The following is a 17,232-nucleotide window of genomic DNA, read 5'->3' as shown; positions in this document are numbered from 1 at the left end:
CAGCTAGAAAGGAGGAGAGTTAAGAATCAAACCCTGGCCATCCAGCTCCAGAACCAAGCTTGTGACCCTGGCATTGGTATTTCTGGAGCTCTCGCTAACGTGCCAGAGAGACGTTGTGCTAAAGAAATGATCTGTGTGTGTTTTCTCATTTAATATCCATACAGCCCCCTAAATTGGAGATTATTACTGTTACACAAATGAGGAAACTGATCTTGGAGAGGGGCAGTCAGCTGCCAAGGTCACAGAGCCAGGGAGTGGGGGTGGCTTGCCCAAGGCCAGGTCTGTCCCTCCAGGTGAAGGTAATGATTAAGAACACAGGTCTGGAGTGGGTTTGAATCACTCTGTGTTCAGCCACTCACTGGGGACCTGGCCTCAGCCCTCTGATTACTGCAGGGCTTTATTACTTTCTGAATTCTCTTTGCTATCGCACTCGCCCTTTCCTCCCATTTCCCCTTCTGGTGCCCCTTCTCCCCTTCCAGGCCCCCAGCCTCCAGCCCCCACCCCACAGCCATCTCTGCATTAAATGTTTGTGGAATGTTCACCATTCAAAAGCCACATTCTAGTTTGCGGCTTTCAATTCTTGGGAAGAAAGGGGCTACATAAATACAAAAAATCAAGTCCCAAATGTTGTTGAAATGATCATTTTGGTCCACCTAAGTTTCAACAAAAACATTTTCCATGCTCTGATCTCCCTACTTGCACTGTTGGGTAGCCCAAGCTCCAGATGAACGGCCTTCTCACCTGCACGCTGAAACCAGCCGAGGCTGCTGCCACATTAAAAACTCAGCCCAGGCTGCTCCTGAAAATGTTTCTGCCCTCAGATTCACGTACTAAAAATTAAGGGGTTTAAGGGAACTCTAGATTTACATTTAAAATAAAGGAGAAACTCACTGGAGAGGCTAATGCGGCGTGCACTGGAGGTAGCTACTATCACTAAGCATTAAAATAAACAATACGAGTGGCATTCTGGACCGCGCCTGGCATGGTGCAGGAGTCCCTGGAGGAAAAGGAATGAGAGTGCATCAGCGACCTCATGAGGCAGTGCAGCTTTGCATTAATGCCTGCAGCTCTGGAGGCGGACTTCCTGGGTTCACATCCACAACACCTCCACTGTCACCAATCCATGAGCTTGGGAAAGACATTTAACCATTCCATGCCTTGTCATCTATAAAACGGGGCATGACGCCAGACACGGTGGCTCACGCCTGTAATCTCAGCATTTTGGGAGGTCGAGGTGGGAGGATCACGAGGTCAGGAGATCAAGACCAGTCTGGCCTGGTGAAACTCCATCTCTACTAAAAGTACAAAAAAATTAGCTGGGCATAGACGCACGTTCCTGTAGTCCCAGCTGCTCAGGAGGCTGAGGCAGGAGAATCACCTGAGTCCGGGAGGTGAATCTTGCAGTGAGCCAAGATCGTGCCAGCCTGGTGATGGAGCAAGACTCTGCCTCAAAAAAAAAAAAAAAAAAGGCAGTGGGGCGTGAGTACTTCCTCAGAGGGTTGTCCTGAGGACTGAATGATGTCATTTAATTCACGTTGATATGGTTTGGATCTGTGTCCCCACCAAATTTCATGTCAAATTTATTTATTTATTTATTTATTTATTGAAATGGGGTCTCGCTCTGTTACCTAGGCTGGAGTACAGTGGCGCGATCTCACCTCACTGCAACCTCCACCTCCCGGGTTCAAGCAATTCTCCTGCCTCAGCCTCCTGAGTAGCTGTGACTACAGGTACGTGCCGCCATGCCTGGCTACATTTTTGTATTTTAGTAGAGACGAGGCTTCACTGTATTGCCCAGGGTGGTCTCAAACTACTGAACTCAAGCAATCCACCTGCCTCGGCCTCCCAAAGTGCTGGGATTACAGCGTGAGCCACCGCACCCAGCCTTCATGTCCAAATGTAATCCCTAACGTTGGAGGTGGGGCCTGGTGCGAGGTGATTAGATCATGGGGACAGATTTCTCATGCCTGGTTTAGCAATGTTTGCTCTGTGGTGAGTCAGCTCTCATGAGATCTGGTTGTTGAAAAGTGTTTCGCACCTGCCCCGTTGCTCCCTCTCTTGCTCCTGTTTGCACCATGTGAGATGCTTTGCTTCCCCTTTGCCTTCCACCATGATTGTAAGTTTCCTGAGGCCTCCCCAGAAGCCAAGCAGATGCTAGCATCATGCTTCCTGTACAGCCTGTGGAACTGTGAGCCAATTAAAGGTGTCTTTTAAATAAATTACCTAGTCTCAGGTATTTCTTCATAGCAGTGCAAGAATGGACTAATACACACATAGAGGATGGAGCACTGTGCCCAGCTCATGCCAACACTCCATCAATGCTATTACTTAGCATCAGCATTATGTTGCATAGCTGATGATTCATATACACATCACTCCCTGCGATAAATGCCCAAGCCTTGCAAGATATGTGCTTCAATCCCCACTTTACAGAGGGCTATGGATCGCCAAGGCTCCACCTGTAGTTGGGTTCTACATAAGTGTCCTCTTTCCCCACATCTTCAGTAAGGTATGAGCCCTCCATCAATGCCTGCTTGGGTGAGGAGCATGGGCAGGTGAAAAGTAAGGGAACAAGTGGAACTCCATATCCAAGGTAGGCACAGTGTGGACCAGAAGAGCGTCCCTAGGACAGTGAGGTGATCCAGGGACTGACCTGCCCCAAGGCCAGAGATGCAGGAGTGGAAAGTCAGATGGAACCATGAGCTTTTATAAAGGGCAGGGAGCAGGTGTTGGGAAATTGCAGAATGAGTGTTTGAGCAGATGCAACAGATGCAAAGGAAATAGAGATCACAGTTGAAATCTGGGTCCAACTGGCCCTATCAGCTGCATTCATGCGTTACCTCCCTGGTCAGCTGTACCCACGTTCAGGATTAGGACTGCATCCTTACCAATGCTGAGTCCTCTGGGACCCTCAGAGGCACCTTTTGCACCCATGGCAAAAAAAAAAGGGGGGGCAGCAGCAATAAGAGCCATGTCCACTAGGTGCAAGTAATAACGGGTGCATTGCTTGCCATGGACTTAAAAGCATTAATAAAACTGACCAAAGCTTAACTGCTTTTTATCATCACCATTCCAAACAATGTCAGTGAAAACAGATTCCTCCCGCCGGTGGGGGGGGCCCATGCCCATCACACCCCCTCTTGGCACCGCCATGATTTTACACACTGCACTCAACAAATATTCTCTGAAGGACTGAAAAACAGGGGGCAGGGGAAGGGCAGAAATCCTGTTGATTTCTGAGCAGCAAACACGTAAACATAACTGACATTAAGATATACAAAATACATCTTTCAAGGAAAGACGTGCCATTCTTTCTTGTGTGAAATAAAAACACCTCCCCATGCAAGATTCCAACTGCACAGACTGATACTGCTATGGGCTGACTGGAAAGAGGACATCTTGCATTCTTGTGGCTCCGAAAATCACTCTGGGGTCCAAGGATTTATTTCCCTCTCTGGGGTGTCAGGGACAGATAATAAATACCCCTCATCAGCTGATCAATTGCTCGCACTTCCAGGCAAGCACCCATCACTCCCCACCACACACACCGCCCCACGCCACCTGAACAAGGTTAAAAGAACAGACTCATGACTGATGGTCCGGGGGAACTGGCTTCAGAAGAGGAAGTTGAAAATATTAAGAAATCAACACGGGCATTTAAAAGCAAAGCCTTTTCCATGCCACAGAAGACGTTTTGCTATTCATCTTGTTCCCTGACTCTGCTTCACCAACTTGATGGAAGATGGTTTAACTGACATAAAAACCAGCTATACATGAATAGCAGTGATTGATGGAACCATTCCAAACATCAGCCAAAAATGGCACTAAAAGATGTCTCGGGCTTCCTGTTAACTGTTTTATGAGGGGACCAACAGGTTTCCCCCCTCTTCTTTAAAGAATAAATTAGCAGTACAAGTACTTTCAAAAACAGGGTAGTGTTATACCAAGAGAGACACAGAAGGGAAAAAAAAAAAGCTAGGAGGTCTTTTTCATGTTAGTATATGTATGAAGGGAGTTAGGACCTGGCAAACTAGGTTATATGAGGCTTTTTCCATACACAGCTCTTTGGTTTCACGGTACATGATTTAAATAGGTTGTATTTAATTCTATGTAATAACAAACTGTGCCACTAAGTAGTTCTACTGTACAAATGCAATGTTTCAATGGCAACAGAAAGAAAATCCAGCCTTTAAAAAATGCACAGATGCTCCAAATGAGTCATGATAAAGAAAGGGTTGAGGAGGGAGATGATCTGCAAAAAAGAATGAGGGAAGGCAGATTTGTACGAGTTGTGCTAAAGTGTGGAGCCCTTCCATTCAGGGAGAATGAGACGTTTGCAAAATGGCATCCTAGTCTTTGAATGCTTCTTAATATGGGACGGATGAGAACAGAGGTGGCAAGAGTGTTAGAATTCTCCCTTTTTGTTCTCCTTTCTGGAATGGAGAGGACCTTTTCCTGCCTTTCTTTGCTCTTATTTTGAAGAACGTTAATCATGACCTGGAAGCGCCTGAAGCGCCCGGGCACTTGGGTCTCTGCTATTGTCAAAGAAGAATATTGTCTGCGCTGTACCGCAAGAACTAACTTAGGAAGCATTCAAATTTGGAACTCCTTTCAGAAGCCTCGGGACCGATTCCATGTGGTGGCATTCTACGGGATGACAAATCCCCACTCCGTTCCCACTACTTGTCTTTGAAGACATGCACATTAGTGAGGCAGAAAATTCACTTGACTTTAAAATAAAATAAGCTGGTTATTTGGCCCATCTAGAATACATTCGTATCTCAACATTTCAAATCAAAAGGCCCACGTATTCCTGTCCTCATCCTGGCTCTGAAGCCAAGCTCAAGGTGCTCTCAATTACATGGTAGATTTCTGGCCCAAGTTAATATGTATCAGGACTTCTCAAGCGTTTGTACCTTTGACCTAGAAATTCTACTTCTGGCAAATCAATCCCATAGAAATAATTTTAAATGGGAAAAATGCTTTAGAACCAAAGATGTTCGTGGCCATGGAAACGACAACTGAAAAGAGTTAGTAACAACCTAAAAATCCAGTTAGAAGGAGAATGATGAACTAAACCATGGTTCCTCTCATTGGTTTACTATCATGTCCCCATTCAAAGCACTGTTCAGGACCATCTAGAACAACCTGGAGGCATGCTTTTAAAATGTTAAGAGAGAAAAGAAACTATTATCTATATGGGATAATTAACAATGTGTTAAAAATATACATATCTCTGGAATATTTGAATTGTAGTAGGAGAATTAATTTAGAGATAACAAGCAAATCCATCACGAGTACATATGCCACAATTGTAAAAAAACAAAATAAAACAAAATGGCCTGGGCATTTGAAACTACTGTAAGAATATATGCCAAAATGCTAAGAGTAGATATATATTGGAGGATTTTCTTTTTCAATCTTTTTTTCAACTTTTGAGTATTTTCCTTTGAGCTAATTTTAAGAAGAAACAGAACTCCAAGGGGGAAAGAAAACACTTTTTTTTTTGCTCCTATGAGAATTCACTGGATAAGGCCTGTACATTTCGGGCCCGCCTATTTCATTCCACAGGAATTAGTAACTGCAGGTGCAGGTGTTGCTGCTGCTCGAAGGCTAAGCCCTGATAAGGCCTGGGGAGGCCCGGAGACTAACAAATGGGTTTCTTCCAGGACTTCACTGCTAGATTGATCATTGCACTTAATCCTTTCCAGAGATAGTTACTCAAAAGGACCAGGAACGGTAAATTTACCAACGCAAGCCAATGTGACTAAAAATAGAACCATAAAAATCTCGGGGAGATGCAATGTGGCAAGACCATGGTCTTCATTAAGGCAGGGCTGAAGGTGGAATCCTATTCCAGATACTTCACAGCTTAGACCTTTTGCCAAGCCTCTCACAGTCTCAAATTCCCCATCATCAGCAGGAGTCATAACAGATTGCAAGGAGGTTTAAATGAGGCAATACATGAAATGTGCCATAAATGGCAATTTATCAGCATCTATGATCCCTAAGATTAAACACTGACCACTTCCTTATGTGCCAGACACAAAGCTGAGCATTTCACATGTACCACTTCACATACTCCGAGAATTATTTTATTTAACCCCCATCGGGAAGATACTATTATCATCTCCTTATCACCCACAGGGATGCTGAGGTTACGAGGTATCAAGGGACCTACCCACCATTGCACAGGCAGAAAACAGGAAAGCCAAGACTGACACCCCCAGCAGGAGGTGTTCCAGCCACCTTGGACACCTTCCACCTCAGGCTGAGCCGCAGTGAAGTGCTTTCAAAGGGGCAGTCCACACTGGACATCAAACGGTAGAGTGGAGATTGGGTCAAGGATAGGAGCTTCATTATCTGAAGTGAATTAACACAGGAAGAGAAAACCAACTACCACATGTTCTCATTTGTAAGTGGAAACTGAGCATTGAGTACACATGCACGTAAAGAAGGGAACAATAGGCCGGGTGCGGTGGCTCACGCCTGTGATCTGAGCACCTTGGGAGGCTGAGGCAGGGAGATCACTCAAGGTCAGGAGTTTGTGACCAGCCTGGCCAACATGGAGAAATCCTGCCTCTACGCAAAATACAAAACTTAGCCGGGCGTGGTGGTGCACGCGTGTAGTCCCAGCTACTCAGGAGGCTGAGGCACAAGAATCGCTTGAACCCGGGAGGTGGAGGTTGCAGTGAGCCGAGATGGTGCCACTGCACTCCAGCCTGGACGACAGAGTGAGACTCTGTCTCAAAAAAAGAAGGGAACAATAGACACTGGGGCCTACTTGAGGGTAGAGGGCAGAAGGAGGGAGAGGACCAAAAAAGCACCTGTTGGTACCATGCTTCTGACCTGGGTGACAAAAGAATCTGTATACCAAACCCCCATGACATGTCATTTACCTATTTAACAACCCTGCACGAGTACCCCAGAAACTAAAGTTTTTTAAAAAATGAAAATTAGTAAAAATTAAAAGAAATCACAGATGTTTGCATATCACATCAGTTACTGCAGATATTTCAAAGTATCATTTACACTCAACACTACTTAAAAGTATAGGTGTTAGTAGATACACTACCACCTCTTGTGATTTAATGTACTATAGAAGAAACATGTGTATTACTATAGAACAATAAAAAATGTGATATTTGTATTTCAAAAACAAAACAAAGCAATAAGGGCTTCTAAACTTTAAAATGCAAGAGAGTATCATGGGATGACAGTGGAAGAATGGACCTGGGTGAGAGGAGGCTAGAATGGGGAGAGGGAAGGGAAGGCTCACATGTCTCTTTTTTTGCTTTTGGTTTTGTTTTGAGACAGAGTCTCCCTCTGTCACCCAGGCTGGAGTGCAGTGGTGCGATCTCGGCTCACTGCAACCTCCACCTCCCAGGTTCAAGCAATTGTCATGCCTCAGCCTTCCAAGTAGCTGGAATTACAGGTGCACACCACCATACCCAGCTAATTTTGTTATTTTTAGTAGAGATGGGGTTTCACCATGTTGGCCAGGCTGGTCTCAAACTCCTGACCTCAAGTGATCCGCCTGCCTCGGCCTCCCAAAGTGCTAGGATTACAGGCGTGAGCCACTGCGCCTGGCTGGCTTTCATGTCTCTTATTCTTTCTGCTTCCGCTCTCTCCTGTCCCCTATTAGCCATGGGTTCCAGAGAGAAGAGAAAGCTCGGGGGAGCAGGGGACTCAGGAGGTCACCCTGCTACCCTCACCTTTTTAATAACCCTCCTCAAACCCTGGTTCCACGTCTCCCTCACTCAAAGATTTATGTCTCATTTTCAATGGAATGTTACATTTGGTCAGACCACGAAGAAAACTCCTCATTATAAACTAGGAAATGTGTGGAGAGAGAATTATTTACCCAAGGCAGCGCTCAATCAGTGTTGCCCGAATATTTATTTAGCCCACACACGGAGAAGTTGTGTTAATGTTTGCCAAAGAATGTAGCTTTATAAAGTAACTGGGTCAAAAAAGACAGCATATCATTTTACAAATAACTTTAAAATTGCTTAAGTTAAATAGCCGGGCTCTCTCAGGTTTGTCTTTTCAAAAACGCTGCAGAAACAATATCCAGAATTATGTCTCATAAAATACAGGTATTACAAAGTGGCTGTTTAGCCCATTAAAGAAAATGGAGAGTGAAATCTGAATTATTTCTACCCGAGGCAGAAGCAGACAAAGTTACCAGAATTACGTTAGGCCGACGTCGCAATTCTTCAAGTCTGCAGGGCGGCAAGGCTAACAGCTCCTGCACCAAGACTCTATTAGGAGAGCTGTATTTTTCAGTCAACAGTGACAGGCATTCCATTTCTCAGCCTCAAATCTAGTGTAGCTATGGGGAATTCACCCAAAACATTTGCTTTTGCTTTATCAGTGGCATTTGTCTGCCTCAAAAGCCCTGTGAGGGAGAGGGCTGCTAAGTGACGCTGCCAGGCAATACTGTTGGAGGCAGCTGATGTGATGGACAAGAAGGGGAGCAGTGACCACCTGGGTCACTCTGACTCCGCCCTCTCTGAGCCAAGTGAATCTGAGCAATGACATCATAATAATCATCAATAGCAACAGTGGCTGTAATCCCAACCCTTTGGAAGGCCGAGGTGGGCAGATCACTTGAGCTGAAGACTTCGAGACCAGCCTGGACAACATGGTGAAACCCCATCTCTACTAAAACTATAAATAATTAGCCAGGCGTGGTGGCACATGCCTGTAGTCCCAGCCACTCAGGAGCCTAAGGCAGGAGAATTGCTTGAACTTCCCCAGCTTCAAGAGGAAGAGTCTGCAGTGAGCCGAGATGGCGCCATTGCACTCCAGCCTGGGTGACAAGAGCAAAATTCCCTCTCAAAACAAACAAACAAACCAAAAAAACAAATAGCAACAGCAGCTACAATCGCATCGCCATCAAGGCTGGAACAAGGATGAGGCAGGCAGGTTCTGATAGTAACAGGAGGAAGCAGACCAAGGAGGGAAAGAAAGGAAGGCAGGAAAGGGGGAAAAAAAAAAAAAACCACAAATGATAATAATAGATGCTGACATTTACAGAGCACTTACTACATGCTGGGAACCATGCTGAGGGCACACCGAATCCACTGAACAGTTGGGTAAGTATCATGGGTCAATATCATTCTCATTTTAATGTTGGTAGTCATAAGACTTTCATCTGTACAATGGGGGCACCGCTGGCTCCCAAGGCCAGTGTTGGTGGAATGCAGTGAATAGAGGTGAGTACCGCGTGACAGAAGGCTGCATCAGTAAGCAGGGGCAGCCAGCCAGGTGAGGAACATGCCCACTGAGATGGGGGTCAGGAGGTTGAGAGATCCCCAAATTGCAAGTTGTCATCTTGAGACAAGGGATATGCTGCTGGACACTAATTCATTCTTGGAGTCTCCCTCTCAGCCCTTTGGCTTCATGTTCTGGAGGGAATGACCACAGAGACCCATTTACTCAACGCTTCTCAATGAGACAGGTATCTTCTAAAGGGCACTGTCTTATATAGATCCTTGTACCTGCAATACCTGCCTGGCCCAGCCTGGCCCTCGCAGGTTCTCATGAAATATTTATTTATGAGTAAGCAAATGCATAACACGAGACGGCTGCTCTGGAATGACAGTCGTGAGCACAGGAGGCTGCTGAGACTTCCAGAGACTGTAGATCAAGAACAAAGACCCTGCGAAGTTCCTCCAGGAAACCAGATGTGGCAGTGTGCTAGGGCTGCCCTAGAGAATCAGCACAAGCTCAATAGAAACTGACTCTCACAGTTCAGGAGACCAGAAGTCTGAAACCAAGGTGTTGGCACGGGTGGCTCCTTGTGGAAACCGTGCTAGGGGCTGCTCATGACCTTGGTATCTCTTGGCTTGTAGATGCATCACTCCAATCTCTGCCTCTGACTTCACAGAGTCTTCTCCTCTGTGTCCTCTCCTCTTCTCCTTTTTCTGTTTTGTCTTTCGGTGTTTTTTCTTTTTTTAAGAGACGGGGTCTTGCTATATTGCCCAGGCTGGCAATGAACTCCTGGGCTCAAGCGATGCCCCCTCCGCAGCCTCCCGAGTAGCTGGGATTGCAGGCGCACCCACCACTGTGCCCCCTGCTTTCCTCTTCTCATGAGGACAACCGTCATTGGATTTAGGGTCCACTCTAAAGCCTGAATGATTTAACCTTGAGAGTCTTAACTAATTACATCTGCAAAGACCCTGTTTCCATATAAGTTTACATCTGCGGTTCTGTGTGGGTGTGGATTTTGGGGAGACGCTATTCCACCCACTACCCTTACACTGCAGCTCACCCACACTGACAGCTTCCCTTGCCTGTGTCTGTCCAACTGGCTTAGAACCAGAGCATGGCATCGTCCCCTTGGACTTTGAGAATGTATAAAGACAGGTGCCTGGTCCCATTCCCTGTGAGTCTTGAGGAAAAAAGAAAAGTGAGCTTCAAAAACTAGAGGAGCCAGCTTGGTGTGGTGGCTCACATCTGTAATCCCGGCATTTTGGGAGGTCGAGACAGGCGGATCACCTGAGGTCAGGAGTTCGAGACCAGCCTGGCCAACATGTGAAACGCTATCTCTACTAAAAAATACAAAAACTAGCCGGGTGTGGTGGCGTGTGCCTGTAGACCCACCTACTCGGGAGACTGAGGCAGGAGAATCACTTGAACCCAGGAGGCGGAGGTTGCAGTGAGCCAAGATCGCGCTGCTGCACTCCAGCCTGCATGACAAAGTGAGATCCTGTCTCAAAAAAAGAAAAAAACCTAGAAGAGCCAAATCCCTAATGCCTAAGCAAGAACAGAGGGGATAGAGGGGCCTGGGAAGCAAGGCCTGTAAGATCCCTTGACAATAACACACCAGTCCCATGAGCAGGAACACAAAACATTATCCCTGGACCCAGTTCTCCATCAGCGTCTCAGCCTGAATGAGGCTCTTCCTTCCTCACGCGGATAGGAGGACCACCCTGCTTTCCTTGCCCTTGCCAGGAGGAAGGGAACAGCACCTTCCCCATCTCCACCAGCATCTGTCCATCAAGAGCTGGTCAACAGCTTAAACCCAGGGAATGCCACAGTCTACATTACAGTGTTACTGGGCCACGGCTGGGAGAAGCCGTGGGAGAAATGCAGACTGGGGAGGCTGTGGCAAAGTCAGGATGAACCAAAATGTGGGTGAGCACCAGACACAGTGGGCACCTGAGTAGGAAATACACAACAGCTGAGAATCCACGGGGTATGCGTGGCCAGGTTAGAGCATCCTGGCATCATGCAGGTACGAGAAGTCTACAATGTGGAGAGGTGATGGAAATCTGCAGGCCTTGGCGGCAAGAGCACATCAAACCCTTGGGGCCGATGCCTTCAGTATTCCTAATTCCTCCATGTTAGAAAGGTACTTTGGGCGAGGCACTGTAATCCCAGCACTTTGGGAGGCCAAGGCAGGCGGATCACCTGAGGTCCAGAGTTTGAGACCAGCCTGACCAACATGGAGAAGCCCCATCTCTACTAAAAATACAAAATTAGCCGGGCGTGGTGGCGCATTCCTACAATCCCAGCTACTCGGGAGGCTGCGGCAGAAGAATCGCTTGAACCCGGGAGGTAGAGGTCGCAGCGAGCCAAGATCACACCATTGCACTCCAGCCTGGCCAACAAGAGCGAAACTCCATCTCAACAACAACAAAAAAAAGTAATTTAGCACATATACTACATATTACAAAATACCTTTGCAGGGTTTGGGTAACATCCTATAACAACGACATTTCTATTTCTTCAGTGAAAATATGATTATTCAGCCTGGCCAACATGGTAGAGAAACCCCATCTCTACAAAGATACAAAAATTAGCTGGATATGGTGGCACATGCCTGGAGTCCCAGCTACTTGGGAGGCTAAAGCAGGAAGATCACCTGAGCCCGAGGTCGAGGCTTCCCTGAGCTGTGATCACACTACTGCACTCCAGCCTGGGTGATGAAGTGAGACCTTGCCTCCAAAAAAAACAAAACAAAACAAAATGAATATTCACACTAGAAAGGAGAAACAAGGACGCTATAGCTGAAGTCAAATTTCACCACCAAATAAATTTGCTATAAATTTACAATAAATTTGTTTTTGCTTTTCAGAGCTCTTTGGCTTTTGGAATAGCAAAAAAGGAACTGTACATGGATATTTCCAAGCTGGAACCGAGGCACTTTCTAGACGAAGGCAGCCTTATCCCCAGGAGGTAAGGTGTGGAAGTGAGTTCGGGGTTGAGGCCAGCAAGACTCAGACCACAGCCTCCTGCTCCAAACAGCCACATCACTTAATCTATTTTGTAAACCAGGCTTCCCTCAAGGGATCTGGTTTAATGAAAGAATTTGGGAGCTACAAAAAAGACTGAAAATTGTTGTTGGATGTCAGATGTTCGCAAACTTTTTTTGTAAAGGGCTAAATAGTAAACAAGTTAGGCTTTGTGAGCCAAGAGGCAAAACTGAGGCTATTACAGAGGTATTTACATAACAGGAGAGAAAAACAAATTTCTGCAAATTTTTTATTGATGAAATTCAAAACTTTATGACACTGAAATCAGAATTCCATAACATTTTCCTCTTTCAAGAAATAATATTCTCCTCTTTATTCTTTTTTGCAGATGATTTAAAATGTAAAAACTATTCTGAGCCTGCAGGCCATAGCCAAAGAGGTACCGGCTGTGTTTTGTCCATGGGCGGTAGCTTGTGACTCTTGGTCTAGGTCTTTCCAGGTCAACCAGGGGCCTGTCCCAGAGTGAGACCCACTGGTGACTCCTCAGAGTAGGACCAAGTGAAAGCACTTGGCTGGATCAGAGGGATATGAGCCTGGCTGCTCCTAAAACAAGACACTCCTTGCCTTTGATGTTCAAGTCATTTAAGAAGGCAATTGCTTCCTACTCAATTTTTCAAAACCAAAATAGCAAAGACGATATGAGCCATAACTTAGCAAAATTAAGTGTTTTAAACAGTCCCTTTCAAAAAACAATAGATTAAAAAGTGCAATGTTTTTACCCCCTCTTAAATTGGAATCATGGTATAGCAGGCAGGATACAAACTTCTCATTTGCATTACACATTTTCAGTGCCATCATTAATCTGAATGATATCAACAAAATGCCCGATGCACATAAATCAATCAGACTTTGAATCATTCCTGCAGCCTCTGAACGTTTACCATGGAGCTCAATAAGCCAGGCAGGAACACAGATTTTTTTTTTTTTTTTTTTTTTTTTGAGACGGAGTCTCACTCTGTCGCCCAGGCTGGAGTACAATGGCGTGATCTCAGCTCACTGCAACCTCCGCCTCCTGGGTTCAAGTGATTCTCCTGCCTCAGCCTCCTGAGTAGCTGTGATTACAGGCATGCACCACCACACCGGCTAATTTTTGTATTTTTAGTAGAGATGGGGTTTCACCATATTGGTCAGGGTGGTCTTCAACTTCTGACCTCGTGATCCTCCCATCTCGGCCTCCCAAAGTGCTGGGATTACAGGTGTGAGCCACCGGGCCCAGCCACAGGAACACAGATATTATCATCATGGGACAAGTCATCCATTCTCAGATTCCAGGACCCTCTCTGGTATCCACTATGGATTTCAGCACATGTTTAACTGTGAAAGTCTAGTCACGCTTTTTGATATACAGGTTCATGGTTACTAGTGTCTTATCCTGCTTGAGCCAAGAATATGCACTAACAGATTAGACAAACCTTGAATTAAAATGTGCAACCTACCATCCAAATGGGGAAAGATGATTACAGACAAGTTCATATGAGTAAACTACTTGAAGTCAATTTCTGTGCTTAAAATGGCCACGTGAAAGGTGTCCCTGACATGGAAAGGACAAACCATGAAATGACCCCTAAAGCTCTTAATGTGTCTGTCAAAAAAGCAAAGCCAACTGTCAAACTGAAAAGCCAAAATCATCACAAAAACACCTATTCTCCAGAGGCCTCAAATCTCAAACTATCTCCCACCATCCTTTTAAGTATGTAAAAGGAGGCCAGGAAACTAGCATTTGCTGAGATTTTACTCTCAGTTTTGTATGTTTTGCATAAATGATGTCATTGAACCATTGACAGGTGAGAAAACTAACGTATTAACATTTTAATTACCTTGCCCTTTCATGAGATTAGAAAGATTCAGATATGAGACATCCAAAGCCTGTGATCTGAATACTAGAGTCAGAGGTTGTCAACCTATGGCCCACAGGCTGAATCTGGCCCACTGCCTGTTTCTATAAATAAAGTTTTATTGGAACACAGCCGTCCATTTATATATTATCTGCGGCTGCTTTCCTGCTGTGACAGGAGAGTTGAGAAGTTGCAACAGAGACCATAAAGCCCACAAAGCTGAAAATATTGACTATCCAGCCCTTTAGAGAAAAAGGCCATGCCCAAGCTCTTGTGGGTACCTGCTATGCTACAGCCCCTCTGCTGGGGGAAACCAGCCCACTCACAGGTTCCCAATGAGGCAGCATCTCTGGGCAGCTCCTTAGCAATTGGTGGCCTCCTTCCCCCAATCACCTTGACCATGTAGTCTGGACAATATGAACACCCGTGATGTGAGGGCAGCCTTGTAGACAGGGTGGCCTGGCTGGAAAGCCTTGTCCGAAAGGCACAACAGTGACTACACTGAGCCCATCCCATGCATCCTTTTGAGAGTTAGGAGGAGGCGATTGCAAGCCGGCTGCAAAAGAAAAAAGACACGAGGGGGGACACAGAGACTTGGAAACCAGTGAAGCCACGCTGAAGATGCAGAAAGAGAGGTAGAGACAAGGTCAGGGGCCTCTGTTGCACTCCAGACCCGGTCCGGAGGCTTTTCCATGCTTAGGGGCAGGGATTGTCAGGGTCCTGCTGTCCCTTTCTTTATCCTCCTTATGTTTCCCCAAGAGCATCCGGAGTGCACCTCCACTCCCTGCCACCAGGGGTCAGATGAACCGGCCTGGCAGGCTTGTTTCCCTCCATCAGACAACAGCAAGGACCAAGACTGGCAAAGTGACACATCCTCTCCAAAAGAAGAACACGCAGAACAAATCAAAGAACACAAACCACGACTGACAAACACAGCCACACTCGATTTTAAAGTACTGAGCTGTTTGAAGAAAGGAAGCATGGCAAGGCCCCTTCCTACTAATAACAGTAACAACAATACTAAATATTTTGTAATAATTTCAAATTCTTAATTATTTATGATATTTCCCTCCATTAACATCATGAACATCATTACGTGTGTGTGTGTGTATTTTTCTCATTTTAAAACCAGCAGATGAGAGTAAAGGATTTCTTTTCATTTCCCCCACCTCTTTACAGGAGGACCTACTGTTAAGTTTTCAAGACCACCCAGAAAGAAATTCGAAGTTGGGTTTGTATCCTTAATCCCTTAGTTAGAAAAAAAAGAGAAGTAAAGAAACTCCATCTCCAAGATCCTGCTATATCAACTTCAGTTTTTTGAAGTTAAATTTGATTTTTAAATCCCTTGGCTGATGAGACTTGTGTGGTTTTTTTGTGTGTTTTTTTGTGTGTGTGTGTGTGTGTGTTTTTGTTTTGTTTTATCATTTTACCTCTATTTTTAAAATAGAGACCTATGGCTCTTTTTCCAAAAGCAGTCCAACAGAAAGTGAATGGTGGTCAATGCATAATAGAATGAGAGTTACCTTTTGACTTGGAAGAATTATTAGCATTTTGATTTGATGGGTTCTTAGCTGTTCAAATTCAAAAATACCTTATTCAAGGCCAGGAGTTTTCCAAATACTTCGGTTCTAAAGATTACCCTTTTTCGATGCTTTGAAAACTAAAAGGGCATATCAGAATAGAAATCTGGCTGTTGAATAACTTGTAAGCTCTGCAGAGACGTACAAAAACATGGCCACTTTAGCCAGTGGTGTGGCGAAAGTCTGGGGCCCACACTACACACACACATATGAACTTCTCATGACCCTCAAGTATATTCATATGATATATCACAAATACCATAAAGCAGCATTGTAATTACAGGGAGGAATTGATTTTAAAGGGCCTACATCAAAATTAATAGTCATAAAAATATAATAACCTAGACTGGAAAATTTAGGGATTAGAGCATTTTGAACATTATACCTCAAATTTATAAAGGCTGTATATTAGTTAGCATTCACAAAGGTTTTTAAAGATGGACTAGCCATGTACATGGTGAATTTATTCTAAAATCCAGACTCAAAAAAAAGGTGAATATGAATTCCTCCCCACCATGTTCTGGACTAAAATCAATAAGTTCCCTTTAGGTAATTAAAATGCTGGTCCCACGACCTGCCATCCTATTCCCAGGCTTAGAATGTTAGGAACACTGTTTCTGCTTTGAGACTGGAAGAGAGCAGGTTACCCTGGTGCCTCTGGGGCCAAACAAGGGGATACCTTTTCCCAGTAGAAGAAATCAGCCCTGATCCCCAAGAAGAACATCATATTGGCATGTTTTGGTGAGACTGAGGCATACTGTATCTTGGGGTAAAAACTGAATCATCAGGCCAGGCGCGGTGGCTCACGCCTGTAATCCTAGCACTTTGGGAGGCCAAGACGGGAGGATCACCAGGTCAGGAGATCGACACCATCCTGGCTAACATGGTGAAACCCCATCTCTACTAAAACTACAAAAAAATTAGCCGGGTGTAGTGGCGGGCCCGTATAGTCCCAGCTACTCGGGAGGCTGAGGCAGGAGAATGGCGTGAACCCGGGAGGCAGAGCTTGCAGTGAGCCGAGATCGCGCCACTGCACTCCAGCCTGGGCGACGAGCGAGACTCCGTCTCAAAAAAATAAAAAAATAAAAAAATTAATCATCAAAGGAAAATGTTTCAAATTCTAGGGTAAGCTGACATGGTACATATATATACAGTGAAATCCACCCAGGGAGGCTGAAAGTCCAATAGGCCACCACGGCACATTAAACATGTCCTGTTTTACCTATAGCCAACAATAATAATAAATTATATACTTAAAAATTTGTTAAAAGGGTAGGTCTCATGTTAAGTGTTTTTACCACAATAAAATATTTGTTTAATGTCCTCTGCATGGCTATTATGATTGGAATAGGCATACCTTGAACAGAGATAAATAATTCTACATATCTGTGAAATGTCAGTTCAGCATGTTGACTGTCAGTAATCTTTTCAGAACATCAGATATATGAAAATAGCACCAAAGGCCGGGAACAGTGGCTCATGCCTGCAATCCCAGCACTTTGGGAGGCCGAGACGAGCGGATCACCTGAGATCGGGAATTCGAGACCACCC

General features: G+C 45.1%; 1 protein-coding gene and 1 long non-coding RNA gene across 7 annotated transcripts in view; one reads left to right on the top strand and one right to left on the bottom strand.

Moving 5' to 3' along the window:
• The window catches only part of WWOX (WW domain containing oxidoreductase), a 1,117,686-nt gene that overhangs the window by 968,173 nt on the left and 132,281 nt on the right, over positions 1-17,232 (bottom strand).
• Positions 8,475-15,457, top strand: LOC129050951 (uncharacterized). Its single transcript, XR_008514887.1, has 3 exons — positions 8,475-9,101; positions 12,089-12,189; positions 15,281-15,457. It is a non-coding gene; the product is annotated as an uncharacterized LOC129050951 (long non-coding RNA).

The sequence above is a fragment of the Pongo abelii genome, chromosome 18 (genome assembly GCF_028885655.2).
Source record: "Pongo abelii isolate AG06213 chromosome 18, NHGRI_mPonAbe1-v2.0_pri, whole genome shotgun sequence".
NCBI classification, from domain to species: Eukaryota; Metazoa; Chordata; class Mammalia; order Primates; family Hominidae; genus Pongo; species Pongo abelii.
Note: the sequence above shows the minus strand (reverse complement) of the source record. Positions and strands in the feature narration are given on the sequence as shown.